This window comes from Loxodonta africana, unplaced genomic scaffold (assembly GCF_030014295.1).
Source record: "Loxodonta africana isolate mLoxAfr1 unplaced genomic scaffold, mLoxAfr1.hap2 scaffold_504, whole genome shotgun sequence".
Classification (NCBI taxonomy): Eukaryota; Metazoa; Chordata; class Mammalia; order Proboscidea; family Elephantidae; genus Loxodonta; species Loxodonta africana.
In genome coordinates, this window is record NW_026975223.1 from 62,501 (window position 1) to 72,500 (window position 10,000).

A 10,000-nucleotide genomic window follows, 5' to 3' on the forward strand; every position below is an offset into this window, starting at 1 on the left:
CTGTCTCTGTCTCTGCCTCTGTCTCTGTCTCTGTCCCTGCCTGTCTCTGTCTCTGCCTCTGCCTCTGTCTGTCTCTGCCTGTCTCTGTCTCTGTCTCTGCCTCTGCGTCTGTCTCTGCCTCTGTCTCTGTCTCCGCCTCTGTCTCTACCTCTGTCTCTGCTTCTGTCTCTGCCTGTCTCTGTCTCTGCCTCTGCCTCTGCCTCTGCCTCTGTCTCTGTCTCTGTCTCTGCCTGTCTCTGTCTCTGCCTCTGTCTCTGTCTCTGTCCCTGCCTGTCTCTGTCTCTGCCTCTGCCTCTGTCTGTCTCTGCCTGTCTCTGTCTCTGCCTCTGCCTCTGCGTCTGTCTCTGCCTCTGTCTCTGTCTCCGCCTCTGTCTCCACCTCTGTCTCTGCTTCTGTCTCTGCCTGTCTCTGTCTCTGCCTCTGCCTCTGTCTGTCTCTGCCTCTGCGTCTGTCTCTGTCTCTGTCTCTGCCTCTGTCTCTGTCTCCGCCTCTGTCTCTACCTCTGTCTCTGCCTCTGCTTCTGTCTCTGCCTGTCTCTGTCTCTGCCTCTGTCTCTGTCTCCGCCTCTGTCTCTACCTCTGTCTCTGCCTCTGCTTCTGTCTCTGCCTGTCTCTGTCTCTGCCTCTGTCTCTGTCTCTCTCTGCCTCTGCCTCTGCGTCCGAGCGTAGCGGGCCCGCTTCGGGATACCGCGCGGGCGCGTGGCCGGCGGGCGCGCGAGTCGTGCGGTCGACCCTACGTAGTTCGGGCGCGCGCCCCCGTGTCTCGCGTGCGACGCGTCCTCCGGGGTCGCGTGCGTGCGTGCGTGCGTGCGGGCGGGCGGGCGGACGCGGGTGCGTCGCGGTCACCGTCCGTGCGCGTGCGCCGTCTCGAGCGCGTCCCACTTTGGGGGGACGGCGGGCGCGCGGGGGCGCCGCGGGCGTGTGGCCGTGCCGCGCCTTCCGCGTGGGCGTCCCCCCGCGCCGCGCGGGAGGCGCCCGTTCGTTCGCGTCTCCCGCCCGCGGTTCCGGTGCGCCGTCTCTCCGTCCTCGCGCGTCGCCGGGCGTGCGTCCGAGCCCGCGTGCCGCCTGCCCGTGGGTGCCGCGTGTACGGGGCCGCGTCCGCGCCCGCGTCCCCGAGCGTCAAGTGCAGGCCGCGCGCGCCTAGTGGAGCGTGCCCGCCCGCTCCGTGTATCGTGTGCGCGGGGGCGACGCGCGTTCCCGCGTGTTCCGCCTGCCTGCGTCTACCTCCGCGTCTCCCGAGCGTCCCGTGCGTGCGTCTGCTGTGCGCGTGCGTCTCCGCGTTTCCGCGTGCCCCGGGCGTGCGTCCGTGTCGCCGGAGGGCGCCGCCGCCGCCGCCGCCGCTGCGTGCGCGTACGTGTCCGCGCGGGTGCGCGCGTGGCCTCTCCGGTGCGCGCGCGCGCGCGCGGCCCCGTCCGTCCGAGTGCGGCGCGCCCTCTTCGGGATGCCGCGCGGGCGCGCGGCCGGCGGGCGCGCGAGTCGCGCGGCCGGGCGTACGTACCTCGTGCCCGTGCCCCCGTCTCGCGCGCGACGCGTCTATCGCGTCGCGCGTGTGTGGCGGGGGCGCCGTGTCCTCCGAAGCGCTGCGGCGCGGCCGTCCGCCCCGTCGCGCCCCTCCCTCCGTCCGCGCGGGTGGGCGTCCCGCTTCGGGGGGGGGCGGCGGGGGTTGGCCGCGGGCGGGCTTCTGTTGGGGGGATCCACGGGCGTGTGCCCCTGAGGCGTACCTTCCCGTGTTTCGGCCGCGCCGTCCGTGCGAGTCGCCGTGCGTCCGGGCCCCCGTGCGCGTGCGCGAGCGGACCGTGTCCGTGGGTGCCGCGCGTCCGCGTTCCCGCGTGTTCTGCCTGCCCGCGCCTACCTCTGTGTCTCCCGGGCGTCCCGGGGTTGTGTCTGCTGCGCGCGCGCGCGCGCCCCCTCGCGTCCATCTCCGTGTTTCCGTGTGCTCCGTGGGCCCGTCCGTGTCTCCGGAGGGCACCCTGCGGTGCGGGCGCACGCGCGCGCGGGCGCGTTCCCGTCCTTCCGTCCGTCCGTCCTCCTCCTCCTCCTCCTCCTCCTCCTCCTCCTCCGCCCCCCACCGCCCACACCCCCGCCGCCCCCCGCCGCCCCCACCGCCTCCGCCGCCTCCAAACCTCTTCCCCGCCTGGCGGGTGGCAGCCGGCGGCCACGTCGGACTGGATCCGGATATCGCCAGCGTGGGGCCCACGGCAAGGGCGCAGGCGGGGTGGGGTTGGGGGTGCGTGGTGGGCGGTGGGGGGGGTGGCGCCAGCGGTCCTCGGCGGCGGCGGGCCTAGCGCCGCCGGCACGTGCCCCTCCGGTTTCAGTCGGGACCGCCTCCGTGACGTCGAGGAGAGCTTCTCCACCCGTCCGTCCGAGGGCGCGGGGGTTCGGCGGACCGAGGGTGCCGTCGTCCCTCGACGACCGCCTTCGAGTCGCGCGCACACACACGCTCGGAGGCGCCCCGTCTCAACTGAAAGGAGTCGGCGGAGTAGAAACCGCGGCCCTCGAGACAGCTCCCTAACGCCGGGTGCGTGCGGCGGGGTGCTTTCTACACCCTACAGAAGGAAAACGCCTGTGGCCGGAGTTCTCGACGCCCGCCTTTCGACGCACCCTCTCGTCGCCTCGCTCCGTTTCCTAAGGCTCTCGTGACTCCTCCCGTTCTATTTCAGGGAGGCGCAGCTGAAGGGCTATCCGCTCCGCCCGTCCGTGAAGTTGGGCTTTCCCCCCGAAGGTGGCCGGAAGGGGGTGGGGGGGCGCGTGAGCCAAAGGATCTTGAAAACGCGGCGGCGGCGGTACCGCTTTCGGCTCTCGCCGATCCCACGCAGAGGCGGGGGCGCGGGCAGGTCCGCGCGCAGGTGCCCGTGCGAAGGTGCAGGCGCGTGCAGGCGCGGGCGCGCGCGCGCGCGCCCTCGGGCAGGTACGTAGAGGCGGGCGCCCGCGCGTGCACACCCCTAGGCGTACGCACGGGCACGGACGCGCCCGAGGGCGCGCGCGTACCGGCGCGGGCGCGCCCGTGTGGGCGCGCCCACGCCTACGCGCGTGTACCCGCGCGGGTACGCACGGGCAGGCACGTGCGTACCGCCCGCCCGCGCACGGGCGCGTGCACGCGCCTGCGTGTCCGTATCTGCAGCCACGGGCGTGAGCGCGTGGGCGCCTACCGTCCTTCTTCTACCTAACGCCGTCACCGGGCTGGCTCGGCGTCCAGGTATGCCTGTCTCCCCCTCCCCTCCAATCCCCTCCCCCTCCCCGTCCCCCTCCCCTCCCCTCCCCGCCCCCCTCCCCTCCCCTCCCCTCCCCCTCCCCCTCCCGTCCCTCCCCCCTCCCCCGTCCCCCTCCCCCTCCCCTCCCCTCGTCTCCCCTCCCCTCCCCCTCCCCCTCCCCGTCCCTCCCCCCACCGCCTCCCCTCCCCCACCCCTCCCCCTCCCCTCCCCCTCGCCTCCCCTGCCCCCATCCCCCTCCCCTCCCCCACCCCTCCCGCCCACCCCCTCCCCCTCCCCCTCCCTCTGCCTGTCTCCTTCCTTTTCTGAAACCGGGTTTTCCTCTTCGAGAGCCGTTCCGCCCCTCGGGCGAAACCAACTCGCCGCGTACCGGAGACCGAGTGCAAAGACGGAGCCCCGGCGGCGCGGCGGCGGCGGCGGCTCGGAGCTCGGCTGCCGACCGAGGTCGTCGGCGGTTCGGATCCGCCGGCTCCTCCTTGGGAAGCCCGTGGGGCGGCTCGACTCTCTCCCCTAGGGCCGCTCCGAGTCCCGAGCCGCTCGACGGCACGCGACGGCAGCGGCGCCGCAGTCAGTTCTCTATCTAAACGGAAACGACGACGATGACGAACGTCAGTCTTCACCGCCACGCCCTACTCCCCACCCGAGCACCGTTCCAACTCGGGTGTTTCTCTCCCTGTGGCGGGGGTCCCCCCCGACTGAGAAAAAATAAACCGCCCCCCGAGGACGGCCCGCGTTCGGAGCCTCTTGGTAGTAGCGCGCCTTCACGGGACGACGGCACGCGCGCCCGTCACCCGCTTCCCGGAAAGCTCCCCCCGCAGAGAGTCGCGAACTCGGGCGAAGACGGAGGAGTCCGCGTACCCGTCGCCCAAGGTTCAGCCATCGTCCGATTGGAAACCGGTGCCTTCCCGGTCCCGCCTCCCCGTCGATCGACGCCTCCCGGGGGTGGGATGGCTTCCAGCCGAACCAGCCTACCGTACCCTTCCCCTCCTACGTACCTCGGGAGGTCGGCTCGGACAGGGAGGGGCCCGTCAGATGTCCAGTCCGCCGTGAGCTTTCCACGACGACGGTCGGCCGGTCGGCCGGTCGGTCGGTCGGTCGTCCCGGAACACCCCGGTCGGGTCCGCGCGCGCGCGGCACGGGCTTCACACACCTCGCTCCTCTGGCTTCCCGGGAGACGCTCGCGGCACGGCGACGCGTGCAACGCGGGAACGGCGACGCTGCCCTCGGCCTTACCGTCCCCCCCCTCCAGCCGAATACGGCCCCGGCCCTCACCGCGGGCCGAGTTGGGGGGCTGGGGGTCGGGCCGGGGGGGGGGATCGGCGGCGGCGGCCCTCGTCGGCAGGCGGCGCTAGCGCCGCCGGCGTGCGGCCTTACGGTTCCCGTTGCGATTCCCCTCGTGGGCGCGGAGAAAAGCCTCTCCATCCGGCCAAGGGGGCGCCCGTTCGGCGGACCGAGGGCGACGACGGGGGGCTGCCCGTCCGCCTGAGCGCGCGCCCGCTCCCGCAGGCACAGGCGCGCGCGGGCGCAGGCACAGGCGCACACGCTCAGACACGCGCTCACGCGCAGACGCGCACTCAAACCCATACAGACACGCACAGACGCACACACAGACGCACGCACAGACCCGCGCTCACGTGCGCAGGCGCCCCCACAGACGCAGGCGGGCACGCACACGGGCACGCCCGCAGACGCGCACGCGCACGCACGCAGTCACGCGCGCACACGCAGGCACACACGCCCGGACACGCGCGCACACGCCCCCGCAAAGACGCGCCCCCGCACAGACGCGCGCGCGCGCAGGCACGCACACCGGGACGCGCGCGCGAACGGACGCACGCACGCGCGCAGGCACGCGCGCACACGCACCAGGCCACCCGGAACGTTTGCCAACTCCCCGCCCACCTCAGCACCCCACCCCCCGGGCCCGAGGCGCGTGGTCCCCCACCGCCCCCACCCTCCGACCCCCCCACCGCCCCGCTCTCGGCCTCCCACCCCCCAACCCCCCTCGGGCACTCCACCCCCCACCCCCACGACTCACGCACACACGCCCGCCCGCCCGCCCGCCCGCCCGCCCGCATTCGGGAGCCGCCGGAGATCTCTCGATGCTCGAGACGCCGACTCACCCCTCTCCCTCCACCCCCCCGCCCCGGAGACGCCACCTTCCCGAGTCCGCCCGCGAGCCCGGAGAGCACTCGCTCGGGCCGAGCCGCCCGAGGGCCTCTGGGCGGGCGTTCGCGGCTGGCCCGCCGCGCCTCCGCTGGACCTCACTAAGTCCGGCCTCGCTCCCGAGAGCCTCGAGGGCCTCCCTCGGTGAGATGTCTCCCCAGTCGGACCGGGGGGCCCAGAGCCGGTCCGTACCGGCTCTGGGAAGGCGTTCCCGGCCTCCCCCCCGCCCCCCGTTTGCCCGCCCGCGTCGCGGGAGGATGGAAAGCGATGAGGAAGAACGCTCTCGGTGGCGGCCGTGGTTTTCTTTTGCGACGCGGATGCCGGCAAACGCACGGCTCCCTCCCTCCCTCCCTCCCTCCCTCCCTCCCTCCCGACGCAATTTGCCCGTTCAACCCGCCTCACGCGTACCGTTGGCTCGGCGACAGGGACGACGGCGGAAAACGTCTCCCGGTCTGCCTGCTGCGCCACGCGGGCACTCATAGAGAGATAGTATTACTTCGGGGACTGGCGGTCTCATCCCGTCCCGTTTGTCGCGTCCGTCCAAAGGATACGGATCGGAGAACACCTGCCCGTCCGACGCTTGGGACGTGCTCTCTTCTCCCTCCCGCCCCCGGTGGACGCTCATCCCCTCGGGCGCCCCCCCCCCGTTCGGCCCTTTCGGGGGCGAGCGCGCGCGCGCGCCCCATGACGCTCCCGAGAGGTTTCCCCGGCGGCCCGGGGGAGTCTGTCCCCTCTGCCACCCTCGAGCCCCGGCCGGGGCCCAGGTGGACCCGGTTCCACCCCCCCGCCGCCCTTCGCTCCGGTCGTCGGCCGTCACCCGGCGGCCGCTTCGATACCGTCCCCCTCCGGAGCTCTGCGGCGCCGACGGGATGGGAAGCGGTCCCGGCGGGCGCGCGCTGGCCACGGCGGCCCGGGGCCTTCGCTCCGTCTCCTCGAGCCCGGCCTGGCTCCCGGCGTCCTCCCGGGGTCCTCCCGGGGTCCTCCCTCCCTCCCTCCCTCCCTCCCTCCCTCCCTCCCTCCCTCCCTCCCTCCCTCCCTCCCAGGGCCCCCCCCGAGTGGGACACGCCGGCTGGCCGGCATGGTGCTCCAGGGCTCCAGCGGGGTAGACGGGATCTTCCTGGCTGAGGGGCGAAATGGCCCGGCTGGGCCGGACCCCCTTGGATCGGAACTTTGGGAGATGGGGCCAAGGTGTTGGAATAGGCTGACGCTTCCGCCTAGCTCTCTTGACGACAAAGACCCGGAAACACAAGCGAACGAGTATGTCTGCGACGAGCGGGGAGTCCTGACCGTCGAAGGCGGGCTTAGACGACGCACTGAGGGGCAGCGGCAGGAAGAGACCTTTCAGGGGCAGAGAGGGTTTACCGGCCCTGCCCCGCGGGGAGCCCTCAGGCACCATTCCCAGAGCGGCTGCTGCAGTGGGCTGGTACCGTCGTTCCACTGCTGTTCCGTCAGGGAAAGCAGCCAGCCACACAGCCTGCTCACACCTCCGGAACCTGAGGAGGGCCCGGCCGGGCGGATCCCCTTGGCCCAACCGACCCCGCGCTGTGGCCGGCCCCACCGTCTTCCGGCCGCCCCGCGCCGAGAAACGTGTTCGGCGGCGGCGCTGGGAGGCGGGGGAGGGGGGCGGGGGGGGAGCCGGGACGGGGCCGGGCGTCCGGCCGCCCGGCGACGCGCCCTCGCCGGCCGCCGATCCGGATCCGTCCCGCTGCACTCCGCGCCGGTTGTCGGCCGCCACCTGGCGGCCGCTTTGATATCGTCTTCCCCCGGAGCTCCGGCGCCGGCGACACGCGCGGGAGGCGATGTGGCCGCGCTGGCCGAGGCGACGTTCCCGGACGCCGGCGGCGGCGTCGGCAGGATCGTCCTGGCCGAGGCGGGAAAGGGCCCGGCCGGGTGGATCCCCTTGGCCCAACCGACCCCGCGCCGTGGCCGGCCCCAACGCCTTCCGGCCGCCCCGCGCCGAGAAACGTGTTCGGCGGCGGCGCTGGGAGGCGGGGGAGGGGGGCGGGGGGGGAGCCGGGACGGGACCGGGTGTCCGGCCGCCCGGCGACGCGCCCTCGCCGGCCGCCGATCCGGATCCGTCCCGCTGTCGCCCGCGCCGGTTGTCGGCCGCCACCTGGCGGCCGCTTTGACATCGTTTTCCTCCGGAGCTCCGGCGCCGGCGACATGGGAGGCGCTGTGGCCGCGCTGGCCGAGGCGACGTCTCGGGACGCCGGCGGCGTCGGCGGGATCGTCCCGGCCACGGTGGGGCGCCGGCGCCAGAGCCACGTTCCGGAATTGGGCCCGCAGCTTCATGTGGCCGAGGCGGTGGCCGTCGCCGCCGCCGCCGCCGCCGCCGCCGCCGCCGCGCTCCCGGGTGCCGTGTTTTAGACGGCGCTGGACCGAACCGGGCCGCACCGAGACGGCGCAGGCAGAAGAACGGGACAAGGCACGCCCCGGCCGTTCGCGCGCCTTCCTTCGCGCGGCCCGGTCGTCACCGGGGCCTCCGGCGTAGGTCCGGGGTGGCCCGCGGAGGGCGCCCCGGGCCCGGGCGCGGTCCCGCGTGGGGTCCGGACCGTCGGAGAATTTTTTCAAAGTCCCGCTCCGGGGGTCCCCGGGCCGAGGTTGCCGCCCCCGGCCCGCCCCGGCCCGGCCACGGACCCGCGCGGGGCCCGGACCTTCGGAGGGGCCCCGCCGCCCGAGAATTTTTTCCAAGTCCCCCCTCCGAGGGTTCCCCGACCGGCCCGCGTTGGCCGCAGCGCAGGCGGCTGGCTCTGGGCGCCCGCGCGGCCCCGGCCAGCTCCGTCACCCCGTCCCGCGGGTCGACCAGAGGATCCCGGGAGCTCCGGGGGGGGGGGCGGGGCGCTGGGGGCCATGGGGTCGCGCTACGGACCGATGGCCGGGCCGCAGTTCCGGGGGCTCGCCGTGGGGAGCGGGCCCCTCCCGCCGCGGGGCGTGGCTTTTCTCTCGCCCAAAACGGGCGATTTGGGCCACCAGATTGGTGCTGACACGCTCTCCTCGCTGGGTGACTCCCGCTGAGCAGATGGGAAACCTGGACGGGTCCGTAGACGCCGGTCCACCGACGGCCCACGCCCTCCCCCGCTCCTCCCCGCTTGAGCCGCCCGCCTGGGGCCCGTGCGCCGGCTCTCGCGCGTCCAGATGTCCAGCCGCGGTGCCTCCCCCCGGTCTCCAGTGCCCGAGGGCGGCGTGGCACGGGCGCCGCGGGCCCTCTGACCCGCGTGCCCCTTGTCGCAGGCACCCGCGGTGGCCGCGGTGCTCGCCAGAGTGTGCCCCGCTCCCCCCCTCCCCCAGGCCCACGTGCCTCGCGTGTCAGGCGTTCTCCGTGTGCAGGGGTCCTCGCGGCCACCTTTCCGCAGCCGGGGCGGGCGAGGCAGAAAGCGGGTCCTCTCCGGGGCTGTCCTCGCCCGCCTCCTGGCAGCCCTGGCGGGGGGGTCTTCTCCTCCTCGCTTGTGCCTGGGCTGACCCGATCGATGTGGTGTTGTCGTGCTCTCCCGGGCCGGGTCCGAGCCGCGCCAAGACGAGGGACGGACATTCGTGGCGAATGGGACCGCTCTTCTCGCTCAGCGCGCGGGCCCCTCGCTCCTCCTCCCCGCCCGCCGGTGGTGCGCAGAGGGGCAGGGGCACGGAATCCGGCCCGACCTCGCTCATCTGCCCTCGTTCGCGGCCTCGCGGCCAGCGTCGGCGGTGGCGGGGTCCTGAGACCGAGCAGGACAGCCTCTGCTCGTGGCCCTGGTGTTCTGCCTCGCGTCGGGCCCTCCCCCGCCCCCCGCGGCGGGGGGGCTCTCTGGTCAGGCGCACCCGCGCGCCCCACCCAGGTGGTGCCGGTGCGCCTCGAGTGGCCCTTTGGCGGTGCCCCTGGAACGCTCCAGGCCGTCCCTCAGGTGCCTGAGGCCGGGTGGCGGTGCCGTTTCCCCCGTTCCCAGCCCACCCTTCCGGTCACCGCTCACGCGTGTGGGCGTGCGCCCCTCGGGCCGAGAGAAATAAAAAACAGGAGTGCGGCCGAGAGGGAGAGAAAGGATGTGGAGGAAAAAAAAAAAAAAAAGAAGGGGGGTCGAGCGGGGTAAGACCTTTAGAGCACGCACGCCTCGCGGGAGGGTGCCGTGCCTGATCCCGAGAAGGCGGGGGTGAGAGAGGGGTGCGCGCGTGCGTGCCCGCCCCGGTGCTTGCCGAGACCCGCGTGAGGCAAGCGAGAGCGGAAGGAGGAGGGCCCGCGTGTTGCTTCCGCCGGTGCCGAGGGAAGTCGCCCTTGCGAGGTGGGGGCCCAGGCTGCGTAGCCGCGGCTGGGCCCCGGCGGTCCGTTGTTAGGCTCTGTCGTACCTCCTCCCCCCCGCGGGCCGCCCTAGAGCGCGGACCCCTCTACAGAGGGAGACCGGGGGGTGTGTTGGGCTTTTAGGTGCCCAGGCAAGCCTCGGGTGTGCGCGGCGCGTACCCGCGAGGCCCCGCGCGCTCGCCGGAGCCTGGCTCCGGTGAGGCGGGATGAGGCGGAGAAGCTTTAAAAGAGAAACGGAAAAAAAAAAAAACGGACGACTCAAAAGGCGTGACTTTCCGAGGCCCTCGGTCGCCGCTGCGGTGCCCCACCCGTTCCCTCCTCGCCCGAGTGGAGGGTGGACGCAGCACGGAGCCGGGAGC